The sequence below is a fragment of the Pogona vitticeps genome, chromosome 6, assembly GCF_051106095.1.
Source record: "Pogona vitticeps strain Pit_001003342236 chromosome 6, PviZW2.1, whole genome shotgun sequence".
NCBI classification, from domain to species: domain Eukaryota; kingdom Metazoa; phylum Chordata; class Lepidosauria; order Squamata; family Agamidae; genus Pogona; species Pogona vitticeps.
This window is the reverse complement of record NC_135788.1, coordinates 105,435,484-105,454,694: the sequence shown is the minus strand read 5'-3', so window position 1 is coordinate 105,454,694 and position 19,211 is coordinate 105,435,484. Positions and strand designations below refer to the sequence as shown.

The window sequence follows — 19,211 nt, the reverse complement described above, 5'->3', positions numbered from 1 at the left end:
TGGAACTTTCCCTCCAAACCCATGACAGACAGGTAACATCAGTGCTGTATGTAACAGTATCAACTAACTTTAAGCACCTGTCTCTCAGTGTGACACTTCTCATAGGGAAAGACACAAGACAAAGAGCCAACTCAATGAAAGCAGGTTTTACTGCTGTCCTTTTCAGATTTCTCAGATTATTATACTGAATTCTGATCTGAATAATCTTAACTTCCCTAGTGGGTTTTTTTTTGGGGGGGGGGTCAGAGTTTTTCCTACAACCTCACATGCTGCCTATAGTTTGTTTGACTGGAAGGGTCTTTTCTCAGCTGAGATGATTGGCTATCTATTTAGCACTAATCAGTGTTCCTCCCAGGCTTTGAATTCAAAGAGAGCCCTTTCTCTCTGCTATGTGTTTCTTTTCCCTGTCTTTCCTTAGTTGGTTGCTAGAATGAATGTAGTAAATACAGTGGGGTCTTGACTTACGAATGGCCCGAGTTACGAACATTTTGACTTACGAACCGCTCTCATAGGAAAATATTGACTTGACTTACGTACTTAGATTTGAGTTACGAACTGAAAAAAACCCAGTGGGAGGCAAGGAAAGTGCAAAATTTGAACTTTCAGTTAACTGTTGGCCAGTGAAAAGGGTGCCTGTCTGCTTCCTCACTCCTCCCAGCATTTAGAGAGTGGATTGGGAGATAGTCTTCAGGCTGCCTGGTACTGTACTGCCTGGACTGTATTTTCCCTGCCTTCCCTGAACCTTTCTTGACCTAAGAAAAAAAAGAAACAAAATATCCCCCTCTAGTGGTCGAAGGCGGAATAGCAGCTTCCCATTAGTTTCTATGGACGGAAAAGAGCAGATACAGATCAAATGGTTTTCAATGCATTCCTATGGGAAATGCAGATTTGACCTGAGAACTTTTTGACTTGAGAACCACCTCCCAATATGGTTTAAGTTCTCAAGTCAAGACCCCACTGTATAGCAACATATTCAAATCTGTAACTTCAAGCAACTGGAAAAAAATAAAACATGTTTTTATTATTTCTCCTGTCTCAGAATGATTTATTGAGGAAACATTATTTAAAGAGAAAGGGGTGGACTCAGGGAAACTTATAGCTATTCTCTTCTGTGCATCTCTGTTCTGTTCAGCAAAAAATGAATTTTGCTCTACAAGGTGGGCATACAGCTCTTAAGTACCTAGCCTTGTGGAGTTCTGGCTCTCTGGAAGCCTTGCCATCTCTGGAGAGACTGGGTTGTTGGGAGATGCAAGTGCCAAGCTGGTTTCATAGTCTTCATCACAACCCACTCACCTTTGTTCACCTACCCCAGGGAAGATGAGATAGTAGGTATTCACAGGAGAAGGCAAGGAATGAAGTACTCAGTCATCACTAATATATCTTCCATCACAGTCTAATGTATGAGTGCTCGATTAGGGTTTCGGAAACCTTAGTTCAAATTTTCAGTTGGGTCATAGCTCAGTCACACAGTCTTCCATCTTGAAATACATTGCAAGGGTATTGTGAAGAAACAGCATGGAAGAGGAGAGTTGTGTGCAGCACTGTAAGCTCATGGAGGAAAAGTGAGATATAAATGTAGCGAACAAACAAATCACAAGTACCAATTTCAATCTAACTAAGAATTCAGTTTACAATGGTAAACTGAGTAACATACATTTTCTGGGCTATCTATACAGTAGGAGTGTGGTATCTTCAGGATCAGTACTTACGGTTTCACTTATCTGCTGTCTGGAAAAATTAAATTAAAAATCTCTGAAATATGTGCTTCCAAGTTGTATTACCAAAATTAGCAACTAGAGACTATACTATATGTAGTGATGTATATACTTACGAACTTAACCTGTTCTGGAAGATGGTTGTAACTCGAAAAGGCCATAAGTTGAAGCACCATTTCCCATTGAAATGCATTTAAATGCAATTAATCCGTTCTGGCCGAAGAAAATAATCACAAAAAACACAGTGCAAGACCGATTGGAAACACAATTAATCCAATCTGGCCAAAGGGGGGGGGGGAGAAAGAAAAACGAACCAAGCATGCAAGACCCATCTGAAATGGGGGGGAACCAAAAAACAAGCAACCCCTCAAGACCCATCAGAAATGAGGAAAAAAAACTCCAAAAAGCAAGCAAATGCCTCAAGACCCATCAGAAATGGGGAAAATGAACCTCCAAAAAGTAAGGGACCCCCCCAGGACCCATCAGAAAAGGGGGGGACTGCAAAAACAAAAAAACTCCCCAAGACCCATCAGAAATGGGAAAAAACAAACCAACCCCCAAAGACCCATCACAGCACAGAAACATAACCTCCCGGGCCCAAAACCATACTGCAAAACTCACTCAAAACAACTTTTTAAAAGCAGAAAGCAGCACCTTACCTTACTAGGCAGTCCGGAGCCTCCTCTGATCGCACTTACTCTAACCACTGGGGCAAAAGATCTACAAAGAAGCAGCCTCTTCACTTACCAATGGTTAGCAATTTGAATTCCCCACCTTTTTCTCCTGTCTTCTTCTGTTTGTGACTGGAAGCTCTGGCTGCAAGTTGAAGCAAAATTTTGCAGCCGGAGCTGGTCATAACTCAAAATGGTCATATGTAGGGACGTTCGTAAGTCGAGGCACCACTGTATAGGTTTTTTATGGTGCTTTAGTGTAATCAATTTTAGGAAAGAAAAAGGATAGTGTTATGGGTTCTCCTGCATTTTTTGTTTCTTTCTTTTAGATTCAAGATAATTTCAAAATTCATCTAAACATGCATATACACAGGAATCTGGTATACAAGTCCAATACACATTATTCATACTTTTCTGCACAGTTATAGTAAACATAAGTGAACATCAGAACAAATTTGTCCAGAGTATGGACACAATGGCTGAAACCCAATTGCTTAGCGTAATAAGTCACAATTAGTATTGGTCCATTGAATCAGTGGGGATTTTGTGAATTGGCTCATCCATAGTTTTGTTGATTTAATAGTCTGCTCTAGTTGCAACTGTCTATACTAGGCAATAGAACTTCAGCCAATAACTTTGGTGTTTAACCTTATAATTGGGGCGAGAGCAAAAGTAGATGTAGCCCCAAATAGGGATAGATTTTACCAGCTGAGACATTGATAACATTCTGTGTAATTGGAAGGTCAGGCCTAACAATAGTTAACCAAAGTTTTAATAAGATTAAAGGATTTAAAGGACATACATAGGCATCCTTCAGTATCGATAGACTATGGTAGTGTGCTCTGTATGGAGGAATGGTGTCTAGTGTTTTGACACTGTATGCGAAGCTGGAGTGTCCTCTCCAGAGCACGAAGCCTGGGTAAAATAATATGGAGGATAGGCTGTTACCCAAGCAGCAAATCCCCCCTCTCCACATCGCTGAAATAGTCCAATGGAAAGTCAACAGCCAATACAACTGGTTCCAGCGATGTCACAGGAGTTGACAGAACGGCACAAACTCCCTCTGGGACTCCGACTCCAGATTTTGTCTTGAAGTTAATTCCTGAAGCCTTTTCCATCACTGGATATAGCCACAAGGCAGTGGAGGTTTGAAATTGGAGTTTTCCTTCTCCTAGATGGGCTGCCTTCCAAGGCTGACGAGCCCCACCTACATAACATGGACACATTACCATCTAGCTGGTTCCCGTCTCACCATAGTTTTGTAGAAGGTTTTTTAAGAGTATGTGTTATGCACCTATAAAAGATGGGCACAAACCTCAGTTTGGATGTTTATGCCAGTTTGTATACGTGGCACCATAGGTGCAACACATTCCCCCTCATTTTTATGACTGGATCCCCCCAATTGACAGCTCCCCACATGCTCCTCTCCTCTTCTTTGGCTGTTCCACTCTCTGGCAGGAGCACAATCTTCCCTGCTGATTACCCACTCAGACAAGGAGGCAGGACAGGCAAACCTGTGCTCCTGCCAGGTACTGGTCAAACAGCTGAAGAGGAGAAGAAGAGGAGTGTGCTGTGACTGGTGGGTGGGTCATTGGCCAGAGAGGCAAGTAAAGGGAACACACAGCACAAACTTCCAGACCAAGGTTCATACCCATCTCTAACCCCTATGAATTGATGATCCCTACATAATTTTATCAGTAAAGGTCTTAGGAATGAATGTCTGTGAGTCAGGACAAAATGCTGAAGATTTCTTTTGCCCAAACTAGTCTCTTTCTGCCTATCTAGGTAACTAAAAAAGGAAATGTCACTGAAAAACATGTTATCTTCTGTAATTCCACAAAGAATTATCACACAATATTTGGAAGAATCACTTCTCTTTTAATTAGCAAAGGAGGTGGAATCACCAAATCCCATGTGGACGTGGATCACAATTAATGTCAAAGTTTGTGAAAGATGGCATATATATATATCCTCTAGTCATGCACGTGGGGCCTGGGGGAGTAGGTGCAAGTGGGATTCTATCAGCCAGATCAGTTTAGAGTCTGTGGCTCTTTACATATGGACAAACCAACTGAGCGTTCAGCTGAGGCCATTGTAATCCTGAAGACTCTCGTGCTTGTGTTGTAGACAGAAAAGAAGCAAAGAGTGAAGATTTGTACTCATAATAATGTTGTCTCTGCTTGTGCTCTTACTACTGTTCCCACCCATGGCATGTAAGGCTAATATTGCTCCATGCAGTATCCACAGTCCGCACCCTCCACTTCACAAGTATCATCAGTCTGGGAACCTCGTCCTGGGTGGCGTTGTTTCTCTGAATTTCATCAACTCCAATTCAACAGCCTTCACCAAAAAACCTCCACCAGCCCTGTTTGATGACATTAGGTAAGGAGTGTTTGCTTTTCCCTTTTGAGTTGATCAGCATTACAAGGCTGTAGCTGCATAAACATACTGTATCGTAGGGCTATGGAATATGTTACTATTCTTAAGAGAACAATTTAAATGAATGAAATAAATGCGATTTCACATGAATAAGGCAACATCAAGAGTGTTTTAGGAACGTTGTTGCTTACAGTCTTGATGTGGTGATGTTTTTGATGTTGGGTTCCTTACAATAGCTGAAGAGGGAGGCCACCCAGAAATGGTACATGGCTTTTAGTATTATGGTCTTGGTCTTTCATAGATTCTTAAGAGATTCTCTTCACAAAGACCTGGTCTTGCACCAGTAGAAATAGGTTGTTCACATGGATCAGCAGAACAGCTTGCATTTTGGGTCTATCCTTGGGTACATGGCTAGTGAGGCTAATACACTGAGTTACTGGACTTCAAAATGTGAGAATCTTGTGCAAAGAAAGAATGTTCCTGTTATTGGCAGGTGGAAGTGGAAGACCACAGGAGAATGGATTTTAACTTTTCTTTCATTTACCAACTCCAACTTCACATCCTAAATTTCTCTGTGCTTTATTACATTAGATATATCACATCACTCAATTGATGTTTGAATTATGACTTCTAGTATTTATCTAGTTGTCCCTTGGCTTGAAATAGAAAATGCTTTATTTCATCAGATTTAAACTTGCTGAATCCCAGCAACCTTCATGTATTTCCAATTTTTAATATGGAAATAGATTATTCTCTTCTTCCCACTTAATTTTACAGTCTAAAAAATTTCCACGGAACATATCTTCATAAGTTATTTGGTGGTTTCTGTACAATAAAAAATATTTTCAGTATGAATGTTCCTGCAAGTAGAAAATGTAATGTCAGAATACATGACCCCATGTCCTACTCTAAGTAAACACATTATAATTACATTATCTTGTATTTGATGAAAACCCATGCTCTGGTTGGTTGTCTAATCTTTTTCATATACTCTTTTATGTTAATGATTATCTGAATAATCAAATTTACCAAAATGTAGTATTTTGTTCAGCTAATGACGAGTATTCTCTGCTTCTCACTTAATTTTACTGTCAAATAAATTTCCATTGAACATATCTTCATAAATTATTTGGTGTTATATAGGTGTTCTGTAGAGTAAAAAAAATCAGTATGAATGTGTCTGGAATTAGAATATTACTGTAATGATAATAATCTTACTTAAAGCAAATATATTATTAATGAACTGTCTTATATTTGATTGTAATCCATGATCTAGCTGGCTATTTAATCTTTTCTTAAAAACTTTCTTAGGCTATGGAGTATCTCAACAAAAAAATTATTCCGTTGATGAAGATTTTTTTTAACATGATGGAAACAGAATGTTTTCAAGGCTGGAATATTGAAGGATTATGTCATGTGTATTTACATTGCATTAATATTTTAACCCCTTCTGACACTGCATATAACTCTTGTCCTAGTATGGTGCCTAAGAATTACCAGCACATCTTGGCCATGGCATTTGCAGTAAAGGAGATCAATGAAAACCCTCAGCTCTTACCCAATGTCACCTTGGGCTTCCATATTTATGACAACTATTTTGATGCCAAGAGGACTTATCATGCCACAATGCTTCTTCTATCTACCTTCAAAAGATTTGTTCCTAATTATATTTGTGACACACAGAATCACCTGATAGCAGTTATTGGAGGACTGGACTCTCAAATTTCCCTTTACTTGGCAACTGTCTTGGATATCTATAAGGTTCCACAAGTATGTATGTATGTGGGTGGGTGGCTACTTGACTGTTTCTTACCTCTTCCAGATTTTGATTTTGTGATTCGGGGAACAAAATGGATGAATGTGAAGTAATTAAATGCAAAGCATTTTCTTAGACCCAGAACAAACTGAAGTGTAGTACTAGAAGTGCCTACCCAGAGTTATTTTGATATGTGGGGCTTTCTTGGAAATAAATTGTAAAGAGTTCTACAGGCTAACTGTAGCTGAAGTGCAATCTCAGTGTTTGGTGTGTATGATCCATAGAGTAGCCAAAGTCCTGTCACCCAGCTGTGCTGGCATAATCACAAATAATGATTGGAAATGAATTGCCTCAAGCTACAAAATCACTGTAGATGTTTTCTGTTGCCTACTGAGCTGTGTGACTCAGGGTGCAACTGATAACGTGTATCATAATTTCTTAACATGTGACAATTCACCTCCAAACATTATGTCATTTGCATAGTTGCACAATAGGATTCGGGCTAGTATCACATGATTTCTGTTCATGTGTGTGTTTCAAGTTTGGACTGTGTTGGAGGAAGTTAAGAATTCATGTAAATGTGTATGGTGATTTCTTAATTTGTAGCAATTTACCTGCACCCGTGATGTGATGTGTCAACTTACCTGCAGCCACATGAAAGGATTTTCACTAGCATCACATACTTTTGTGGATTTTTCCCAATACTATCTTCGACTGTGTTGGGGAAAATTTCAGTTATGACTCCATGCCAAAAGTCATCTTCTCTTTTGCTTATAATTTCATTTGCACATGAAATAGTCAATTTATTAATTAATTCCATGCATTTGGTGAAAAGGAGAAATATTTATTTATTTGTTTATTTATTTATTTGTTTATTTATTTATTTATTTATTTATTTATTTATTTATTTATTTATTTATTTATTCATCCATCCATCCATCCATCCATCCATTCATTCATTCATTCATTCATTCATTCATTCAATTTATATGCCGCCCACACTACCCAGAGGTCTCTGGGCGGCTTACAATAATTAAAAGTCAATACAGTAAAAGATAAAATAATTAAAATACAATTAAAATACAATTAAAATTGCCATCAGACCCATCAGACCTACAGTCAGATTCCAAATTAGCAAGCCACCAACCTTCTTGAGCGTCTTCTCCCAGCGTTTTCTAGAGCCTTATGGAACTTGTTGACATAAATGTCATAGCAGGGAGAGGAGAAATGCCCTCCAGCATTGGCTTCTGAAAACTAGATGCTAGAACAAATTGGTTGTAGTATGGTCCGAACTAGAACAAATGGGCCATAGTAGCACCTAAATCTATTGACAACAGTTTGTCAGAGTGTGTGGCACAGTCTATCACACTGTATAGTGCTGAAAGATTTGGGACAATTTGCAGAACTTCACTTTTTTGCCATGTTTGGCAAAGTTTGAGAGGAAAGAAGTGCCATTCTTTAAATAAAATTTAAAGATAGATTGAAATAGATTGAGAAGATCTGTCATGAAAGAGCACCTTTTTTTACAGAGGATGAAAAATTGCTCTGACTTTTATGGCCCTGAATGATGCCACTTAGCTGGTGCTTTCTGACAAGGTCATGGGTAGGGCTGGTGATGTTGCATGTACTGCTACATGCAACATCACGAAAATCGTTGTCTTATGAAAAAATTGTTCCACGAAAATCGTTGTCGTATGAAAAAATTGTCTTGTGAGGTTCCCTATGGGAACCTCGCAATATAAATGAAATTTATTCATCTTGCGAAGGATGGGGCTAAAAAAAAGTCTTGCGAAGCATGGTCATAGAAAAAACCATCTTGCGAAGCACCATAGGGATCACGAAAACCAATCGTCTTGCGGTTTTTTTGCCCCATGAGGCAATCGTCTTGCAAGTCACCACTGTATTTCAGAATGCATGAAAGAGATATAAAAATACTCTTACTACTCTAGTTTTGCTTTTCTTGTTGTTGCTGCTGATGTCAGTAGGTTCTCCTTGTTTTCCTTTTCCTCATTTAGTTAATGTATAGTCCTGCTCCAGTGATGCCTGATAAGGCCCCAGGCCTTCCTTTTTACCAAATTGTTCCTAGACAAGAGCTGGAAAATGAGGGGATTCTTTCTTTGCTTCTGCACTTCAGGTGGACATGGATTGGAACTGTGGTTATGGATACAGAGACTGGAGAAAGAATTGTGCAGAGTGTGCTCCCAAAGTTTTCTCAGAGGGGTGTCTGCTTTGCCTTCATAGAAAGAATCCCCAAGATAACATTTACCACTGAAATCACGGGCTTATTAGAACAAGGACCAAAGATAATTGACAAAGTGATGGGCAGCACAGCTAATGTAATAGTGGCCTATGGAGAATTGTATTCCTTTGTCTATTTTAGATGCCTTTCATATTTACCTGCCACAAAGACACTTAAAGGAAAAGTGTGGATATCAACTGCTCAGGTGGAGCTTACGTCCATTATCAGTCAAATGACTTGGGACACAGAAATATTCCATGGCGCTATAAGTTTCACAATCCATACAGCCGATCTATCAGGATTTGAACAATTTCTTAACAGCAGGGACCCCGTGAGCCCCCAAGAGGACGGTTTTCTTAGGGACTTTTGGCACCAGACCTTCTGCTGCATCCCCCCCAAAAGTTTTGCTGGCACTGTGGATGGGGAAGTTTGCATAGGAAAAGAGAAGTTGACCAGTCTTCCCGCCTTTCTTTTTGAAATGAAAGTGAATGGGCACAGCTACAGCATCTACAACGCCGTCTATGCTGTGGCCCATGCTTTACAAGCCGTACACATCTCTAGGCTCAAACACAGGACAAAAGTGTTCAGGGAAGGACTGATGCCTCAGAATCAACCATTTTGGCAGGTAATGGACCAGACAGCCTTATGTGAAACTACCGCAGTTAATTTGTCTCATCCATGTTTCCCCAAAATTCTTTCAACAATCATGATTTCACTTTCATTCCTCTGCCTACCACCTAGAAATGATAGACTAATCTATCTGTCAAACAGCTTGCCTTTAATGCATTTGCTGTAAGCATGCTGGAGACTGTGTTATAACATTTTGGAGGAAATGCTGTATAGTTCAGTGATTTAGTTCTCTGGCTGCAGAGCCAGAGGGTTGTGAGTTCAGTTCTGCACTGTGCTTCTTGACTAGGGCTGGACTGGATGATTTGATCGGGGGGCCCTCACTACTCTAGTCCACGCGCTCGTAATCTCGAGACTGGACCATTGTAACGCACTCTACGTGGGGCTGCCTTTGAGGCTGACGCGGAAACTCCAGATGGTCCAGAATGCGGCAGCCAGGCTCCTTAGTGGGGTGAGAAAACACCAACATATCTCCCCCACTCTGGCTGCTTTGCACTGGTTGCCCGTCCGTTTCCGCATTGACTTCAAAGTATTAATGATTACATATAAAGCCCTAAACGGTTTGGGACCTCAATATTTGGCAGATCGCCTCTTCCCACCCAGATCTACCCGAGTCACCCGACATAGCCAGCAGGGACGGCTGAGGGGACTGACGCCGAGGGAGGCCCGGAAGGAGAAAACAAGAAACCGGGCCTTCTCGGCAGTTGCCCCTCAGCTGTGGAACACACTTCCCACTGAAATTCGGCTGGCACCCTCGCTGGGTGTGTTCAAAAACCAACTAAAAACATGGTTATTCAGACAGGCCTTCCCCCCAGTCACCTAAGTTCTTCCCCCCCTTTTTTTCTGATTCTTAATGTTGCCATCTTGGATAATATTAATTATCATAATTGCATCATGTTATTTATTTTTCTACATTGTTTTAATGTGTTTTAATTTTTGTAAGCCGCCCCGAGTAGACGTTGTCTAGAGGGGCGGGGTAGAAATTGAATAAAATAAATAAATAAATAAATAAATTTATAGGTTCCCTTCCAACTCTGCAGTTCCAAGATTATTATTGTAATATATGATGTCTCTACTTAGTAACTGTGGGCCATCAACCGTCCCCCATTCCAAAAGGACTTGCTATTCTTCAAACTGACATTATAACTTTGCTGCTGAAGGCTCTCAGCATAGCCCCTTCTAAGCGACTGTCTTTTCTTTATCAACCAAGCTTCATCATGCTCTGGGAAAGGTCTCATTTAACAATAGTGCTGGAGATGACGTTTCTTTTGATCAGAATGGGAAATCTACTGCTGGGCTTGACCTTATCAACTGGATAAGTTTCGCAAATGTGTCTAAAGTGAAAATTGGAAAGCTAGATCCAAGGCTCCCTTCAGGACAAAGATTCTCCCTCCGAGAGGATGCAATCACATGGCACAGCTGGTTTAATCAGGTAAAAAGCAATGCTCATCAATTTGGGAAATGTTTGGTTCCTTCCTGAGTATACACCAAGGTTGCTGTTGATACACAAATTTTTTTTCATGCATTTGCTGCACAAATACAAACCACGAAACATTGCAAGTTTAAGCAAAATTAATTAATTATATGCACGTATTAATCTTAGTCCTCCAGTGCTGGAAAGGACCCTATGGATCATCAAGTCCAGTCCTTGTCAAGCAGGCACAGACTTACAGTATTCTCATTGTTTTATTCATTTATTGATTAGACCCAACCTCGTTCTGTATGCACTGAAAGTTGCTATCCTGGTTCGAGCAAGAAAATGCAGGAGGGGAAGCCATTTTGCTGCTATGATTGTCTCCCTTGTCCAGAAGGGAAGATTTCTGACCAAGAGGGTAAGAAATATCTTGTTGCTCCTACTGTTGTTTTTGTGGGCTTTCAATTTATGGTTGATCTAATAAGCAATCATGATAGTTTTGTTTGTTTGTTTGCCCTGTGACATCTCTTCAGGTATACTAGATATTCAAGGAATGGTTTATTGTATTGCAGTGAATACAGTACTAATTCCAGTGCATTTCTAAACCCCAGCAAAGATTTGTACCCACATCTCCTGAGTCCATGTTTTCTGTTTATACTCTAAGGAATATACCGTATTTTTCCATGTATAAGATGATACTTCTATCTAAAATCTTTGGATAAAAAATTGAGGCTCATCTTATACACGGAGGTAAGGGGGAAGGGATCAAAGCACTGCATGATCACACCCCTTTGATCCTTCAGCTTTTTCATCACTGCATTACCCCTCCATCACTGCATTACCCCTCCATTCGGGGCTTAGGAAATGGAGGGGTAAAGCAGTGATGAAAGGGCTGCATGATCACAGCCCTTTGATCATGCAGCCCGTTCATGGTTGCTTTACCCCTCCATTTCCTAAGCCCTGAATGGAGGGGTAAAGCAGTGATAAAATTTTCTTATTTGGGGAGGGAAAAGTGGGGATCATCTTATACATTGGGTCATCTTATACATGGAAAAATATGGTACTTTATCATTTAATAACATCACATTGTCTATACTAGGGCATTCTGTTGGATTTAACCAAGCCCAGGACTGAAACCAGAATTTTGTTTGCAATTTGAGCCCTGGAGACATGCAAGCCTAAATCCTGCAGGTAGTTTCTGAATGTGTGGAATTTACATTTGTTGACTAATCATTTAGTGTGTTTACCCTAGTTGAGAATACCTTTTGAGTTCAGGTGACATGTGAATTCTTATTGAGAAAAACTCTAGAAAACAAATTTATGAGCCAATCATTTTTCAAAGGTATAGCCATAGAGAAAAAACAAGGAGAAATGTCCATAGTATTTTGAAGCCATAAAGACTACAAAACAATTGATAGTCATTTGTTTATCCATGCATATTCAGCTTGATGAGTAAGAAGTGTACTGAACGTCCTGATCTTAGCTGCATTTTTTTCAAATGAATTCCTGTTAGTTTTTATGATTTTGCTATCTTGATTCTCCAAAGACCTTAACTTCCCAATTTCTGTTACTCCAAATACATTTCACATAGTTTATGTTTATTTCTGCAGCTGATGGCTCCCTGATTTTTTTCCTTTTTCATTACATTACAGTAGTTACATTCTATAAACTAAATACCAGACAAGGTAAGTCACGTTTTAACTCAGATCTGGCTGTGTAAAGGTTATTTTCATTTTGCTTATTTTTACTGTTTTAATGGCCCAGGTTTCAAACTTGAATTTGAATTGTTTTATCACAACTTCAGCTGAAAGCTTAGTAGAAACACAAGTGAAAATTAGTAAACAGTTTGGCTGCTGTCCCATTGTTTAAACACAGAGTGGAACAGAAACTGTGTTAACCTCCCTCTCATCTCTAGCAAGCTCTCCGGCTGGAATGCTGGGTGGGAAGGTGATGCACACAATTTCTTTTCTCACCTGAAGTTAAGCAAAAAAAAAAAAAAAAAAAAAAGCTAGTCTTTGTCTCTGTGACAGGACAATTTACAAAAGATTGCTAGTATTAAGACATTGTTCTGACACAATAATAACATAAGGCATTGTTTTCCAGATATGCCTGACTGTTACAGCTGTACAGACAAAACCTATCCAAACAGAAAACATGACCTTTGCTTAGCCAAAGATGTGACCTTCATGTCTTATGAAGAGCCTTTGGGGATCAGCCTAGGTTTGGTTGCTCTTTCCTTTTCGTTAATCACAGTTCTGGCCCTTGGAACATTTATAAAGCATCACAACACTGCTATTGTCAAAGCCAACAACTGCAGCCTGTCCTACACCCTCCTTGTCTCCCTTCTGCTCTGCTTCCTTTCTGCGTTTCTGTTCATCGGACGACCACATCAAGTAACCTGTCTCCTCCAGCAAATTGCCTTTGGCATCACTTTCTCAGTGGCTGTTTCCTGTGTGTTGTCAAAACCATCACTGTGGTGCTGGCTTTCATGGCCACCAAGCCAGGATCAAGGCTGAGGAAGTGGATGGGGAAGAGAGTGGCTTACTCCACTGTACTTTTCTGCTCCCTTATTCAAGTGGGCATCTGCTCTGTGTGGCTGGCAAGTCATCCTCCATTTCCAGATGCTGATCTGCATACAGTGCCTGGAAAAATTGTCTTAGAATGTAATGAGGGATCTGTGGCAATGTTCTACTGTGCCTTGGGCTACCTGGGTCTCCTGGCCATTATAAGTTTCACTGTGGCTTTCCTTGCAAGGAAGTTACCAGATAATTTCAATGAAGCAAAATTTATCACTTTCAGCATGTTGGTCTTCTGTGTTGTTTGGTTATCTTTTATTCCTTCCTACCTGAGTACTAAAGGGAGATACATGGTAGCTGTGGAGGTCTTCTCCATCTTGGCCTCCAGCGCTGGCTTACTTTTCTGCATCTTTTTTCCTAAGTGTTACATTATTGTACTGAGGCCTCAGTTGAACAAAAGGGAACAATTGATTAGAACAATGAATTGAAAAATGTTTCTGTGCAGATTTCTGTAACTTTCAATCCAAAGATATACATGTATTTATCCATGTACAATGTGTACATGACTCCCTCTTACCAACTTTGTGATATACAGTGGTGCCCCGCTCGATAATTACCTCGTTAGACAAAGAAATCGCTTAATGATGAAGTTTTCAAAACAATGTTTGAATAGGGTTTTTTTGCTTTGCGATGATCGGTTCCCTGCTTCGGGAACCAGTTCTTCGCATTATGATGATCAAAAACAGCTTATCGTTGGGTTTCAAAATGGCCGTCGTGTGTACAAAATGGCTCCCCGCTGTGTTTAGGAAGGCTTTTTCGCAAGACAGCGAGTTGAAAATAGCTGCCCTTTGGAGGATCTTCGCTGGACTGTGAGTTATTCAGCACATTGGAACGCACTGAACGGGTTTTCAATGCATTTCAATGGGGTTTTTTATTTCGCTTGACGAGGATATCGCTTAACAGCGATTTTGCTGCAACGGATTATTGTTGTCAAGCAAGGCACCACTGTATAATCTCAATGTTCCCCATGTTTTCCCACTGAAAAGAACAACCACCACCCAATAAAGTGAGACATTTAAAGGACATTGTCAATTCCTTCCCTTATGACCATGCTATCACTTTTCAGGCATGTGTCCTGAGTGCACTCTTTTTTTTAGTGGGGGAGGGTGTCTCTGTATATGATGTCCCCTGGTGCAGTGGTTAGACCACAGTGCTGCAGTCAGTCCTCGGCTCATGGCCTGAGTTTGATCCCAACAGATTGACTCAGTCTTCCATTCTTCCAAGATCAGCAAAAGGAGTAGCTGAATTGCTGGGGGGCAAAGTTGTTGTTAGTATATTGCAGGAAATGTAGCTTTGCTGCCCATTGGGCTATATATACAGAGAATCCTCAATAAACTGCAATTCCAACAATGACCTAAGCATCCCAAGAAGCACTGGGGCAGGACATAGGCCCCAGGCAGTCTACTGTCCTACTCAGCTGGACAGCCCGGCAGTGGTGGTGGAGGAGGCCTGGAGCAAGTAATATAAGTGCTGTGGCCCATGAAGGGGGGGCATGGGGTGGGGAAACTCAGGAAGGGGGGGGCTTTCTGTGTAGATGAGCTCACCTTCATTTAGAGATGGGCCTGAACCAAACAAATTGTGGGACTGTTCATTTTTTTTAAATGTGGCAGTCTGTGCCCACCTCTAACTGAAGAACAAAAATGAGCAATTTATGATGCCAAGGCAATAAAGGGTGGGACTGGGAGCAAATAGTTCTGACTTCCAAAGAATGGGATTCATTATGGGACTATTGGGAAACTGTTATCTGGAACAGCCTTCAGTCATCAGAGGGCTGAGAATGGCGAGAGGCCTGCTGCTGCTGACTTTTCCACGTATCCAGAGTCCATGAGGCATCCAGTTCTCTCTGACTGATGAAGGGCCCATCAGTATCAACCAAAATCAACACAAATTTCACTGAAGGTAAAAAGGTTTTCTTTGAAGAATGTCACTGGACCATACTGTAGTAGAGCTGACCTATGGAATATAGTCATTTCATAAATAATGTATTAAGTTTCAAAGAGAATAAGAATATTGAAGAATGTTCCTCAAACCAATATCTTGTTTCAGTAGTACACATGTAGCTACTGTATCTGGAAGAGACAATGTGAATGACGAGTATGTTGCACTGTTGTGCTGAAGTTTGGCTTAAATAATAGGGATCTATTAAGAGAAAAATCAACTTGAAAGTAAGGATTTTGCTTTTTAAGTTTAACTAAAAAGTCATCTTTAGATTAATAAGGCAGTTTGGATGAGACTCCTCTGACAGACAACATGGCTTGTTGGGAATAAAAGAAGCTTCCTTATATTGAGCTAAATCTATTCAGCCCATTCCTGACTGCTATTTTGTATAGTAAGAGTCCCCCAAGATCTCCCAGGCCAATTTTTTTCCTAAAGGAGGTCACTCGCTTGAAACTTCAAGAGCTGAGGAGGGTGGCTGGGGACAGGACATTTTGGAGATTGCTCATTCATAGGGTCAGCATGAGTTGTAAGCGACTTGAATGCACATAACAAAAATTGCATATTGTTTCAGTCTAATGTGAAGAAGAAAATGTTTGTAAAACTGGGATAAAACATTGTATACAAATAAATACAATTTTCCTTAGACGAGGGATGGGAAATGTCTTGGAGTAGGGCTGTATTGCCTCCCCATATTGATCAAGTCACATTCTGTGCTAGTAAACTCTGCTGAATTTATTGTACTTTAGTATTGATTAAAGAAGTGGAACAATGTGGTTGCAAAGCCAGCTGGACTTTACCTCATTATACCTGAAGTTACCAATCTGACTGCCGTATCCTTGAAATCTGGTGACATGGTGAGAAATTCAGGGTGAGGGTGTAGCCCGAGGGCTTCATCTGAGGTGCAGAACATATACCCAATGCACTTTGATACATTTATGCCCTAAGGTTTACTCTTTGTTTTCTGGGGAGAAAAAAACAAACCTACAAAAAAGGGATTTTCATAACGTCTTCCTGGCTCAATATTTTGGCTTTCCGTCACTTCCAAGTCCTGCTAGGTAGCATTTCATGCCAACTTTCCAATTTTTAACTGCTGAATTAAACAAAAGTTAAAACTTTTATTCAGGAATTCCACAGGGAACCCAGATATTATAATCCATTACTTTCCATAACAAGCTTCACGAGAGCTGTAATTAATTCTAGTGCCTGTCAAAATTCCTTGTGGAGTTTCACTTGCAATTGAGAAAAAATAATAATAGCAAAGGCTGTTGGAGATGTTATAAACAATAGTATTTAGAGGCAAAGAAAAAGAAGGAATACAGGTGCTGTCACCAATCTGTCATCTACTCCTTTTCATTTTATGCTTCGGGATTCAGGCTTATCATCAGATGGAAAGGCTACATAGCTCAAGCAAATGAAATGAAAGAGATCCTACCAACAGTTATGTAGATTTGCACAGGGTCATCTGAATTGGTGGAGAAGATTTTTGGGTCTACTCATTATGATCGTATTAGTAGTGCTGCTGATGTTGTTATTTTTTCCTTACATAATAGACAGCAGTCCCTTTGGTAAATGCAAGATATTTTTTCCACCTATTCCATTTCACAAGTATCATCAGTCAGGAGACCTGCTTATCGGTGGCATTGTTTCTCAGGCTTTCATTCTCTACAGGTCATTAAACTTCAGCAAAAAACCCACAATAGAAGTTGAAGACATTGTGTAAGCATCATGTATTGAACGTGGTTTTCATCTATAAAGAGAGCTGCATCCTCAGAGCAAAAGGCTTAAAATACTTTTAAATCTAAAGGCATTTTTCTTACCTTTATAAATTTTTTGTCTCCATACTTTTCCCATTTTCTCTAGTCATTTCTATGTTGCACTGATTTTCTGTGATTAATTTGGCTTAGATTGTTTGCACTTCCCTCCATACTTTGCTATTTCTCCATGAAACTCTTTTAATTGTATAGTTTATAGGTTGGATCCAGGATCTGCCTTATGTAGATAGAAATGTGCCATTTTCAGGGAACTAGAGAGGCTGCCGTCCATGCAGAGAGGGTTATAAGAAATAGAGGTACACCAGCCCACTCATATTTTCCCAATTGTATTTAATGTTGATGATGAAGTTGTTGATATTGAAGCTATCATGCTGAGACCTGAGACAGCTAAAGTTCCAGAGCTTTTAGATTTTAGGTGCTGTAACCATCTTTCTGTCCCTCTGTTGTTTTTTTCTTTGTGTGCATCTCTCTAATTTTTATTGCTTTAAATGATTTACTGTTTCTCTTTTATCTCTGTTTCTAGTTATTAAATTCCTTTAAAGCTCACGCTGGTTACTTTTAGTGTTGTGCTACAGAGGAATGGGAGGTTTCTTGGAAATCACTCAATGCTACTGTCATGAGGGCATATGAGTTCTTTAAATGGCACTTCAAAAGGTTGCCACATCATTTAAGAAAGCGCAACCAGAAAGCGCATTGTTTTGACATTGAGCACAGTTGTTATCTTTGTATAGACTGCATCTAGGCTCAAGTGCTTCCGTAGAGATAGTACATAAATACTGTTTCAGCCACCATAATAATGGTTGTGACTTCTACTGCGATAACAAGACACAACAAAACTAATGTACCCATTATATCTCATTGTAGTTTTTTGTCTAAGAATTACCAGCACATTGTGGCCATGGCATTTGCTGTAAAAAAGATAAATGAAAACACTCAAATCCTGTCTAACATCACCTTCGGCTTCCGCATCTATGACAGTTATTTCTATGCACAGAGGACGTACAATGTCACAATGCTTCTTACTTCCACCATGGAGAATTTTGTCCCCAACTACAACTGTGACACTAAGAATAATCTCATGGCAGTGATTGGGGGGCTAGACTCTGAAACCTCCCTTCAGATGGCGACAATTTTGGCTGTTTACAAGATTCCACAGGTGCGTAGGAGTGCATGGAAATTATATACTTGATTCATGCTTATTTTGTGCTTTCAGCATGAATGCAGCTTTTTAAAAGTTCTTAGTGATATGAATGTTGCAGGGGAACTGCATTTCCTAACAGTGCTTCCCCTTAATTTTTCTAGCTGGCAAATACAGCTGGTCCTTTTTCAGAACTTTGGTTGGTACACTGTTCAATATTTTTTGTATGTACGCACAATGCTACTGTGGTGAATGGATGCTTGCACACAAACAGGCACACAAGCTGCACCTTGTCAGAGTCCCACAGCAGCTTCTGCAGTTGGACCCCTGCACATATCAACATTGAGCAAGATACTGGCCCCTGTATCACAACAATGTCATACAGACACAGAAACTGGTATTGCTGAGTAACAGGGATCTTCATTGGCCTATTTTTTTTGTTTGGTTGTTTCACAATTGTAACAAAACTATATTTTAAGGACACACTGATAGCCACAATGTGGCAGATGGGGGAAAGGAGTGCTTAGAAAACAGTGGCTCATAAAATGTTCTTGATGTCTAAGCCAGCAGATTGTGGCCCAGGCTGGTAACAAATAAACACACAAACACATAGGCACTGGAATTAAAACAAGGCACAACTTTATCATTAACAGCTGCCCATAGTACTGGCACTAGCGTGGAGGACAGGTCAACATCAGTCAGCCTTTCTGCTAACTGATGTGAAGCAAAGTAACCAGATATTATGGGGTTCTCTCTCTCTCTCTCTCTCTCTCTCTCTCTCTCTCTCTCTCTCTCTCTCTCTCACACACACACACACACACACACACACACACACACACACACACACACACACACACACACACAGAGAGAGAGGGTAGTGGGCCGCCAATATGAAATCAAATCTTATGCATATGCATAAAGACTTGGGGAAATAATATACAGTACTAGCAAGAAGTCATGCTCTTCTTTTAATAGAAAGTTAACAG

At 40.1% G+C, this 19,211-nt stretch overlaps 1 pseudogene across 1 annotated transcript; it reads left to right on the top strand.

Moving 5' to 3' along the window:
• Positions 1–229: 229 nt before the first annotated feature.
• Positions 230–16,006, top strand: LOC110070058 (vomeronasal type-2 receptor 26-like; annotated as a pseudogene). The gene is made up of 5 exons (XR_013537621.1): positions 230–6,535; positions 8,537–9,385; positions 10,598–10,819; positions 11,093–11,219; positions 12,905–16,006. The product of XR_013537621.1 is annotated as a vomeronasal type-2 receptor 26-like (transcript).
• Positions 16,007–19,211: the final 3,205 nt, after the last annotated feature.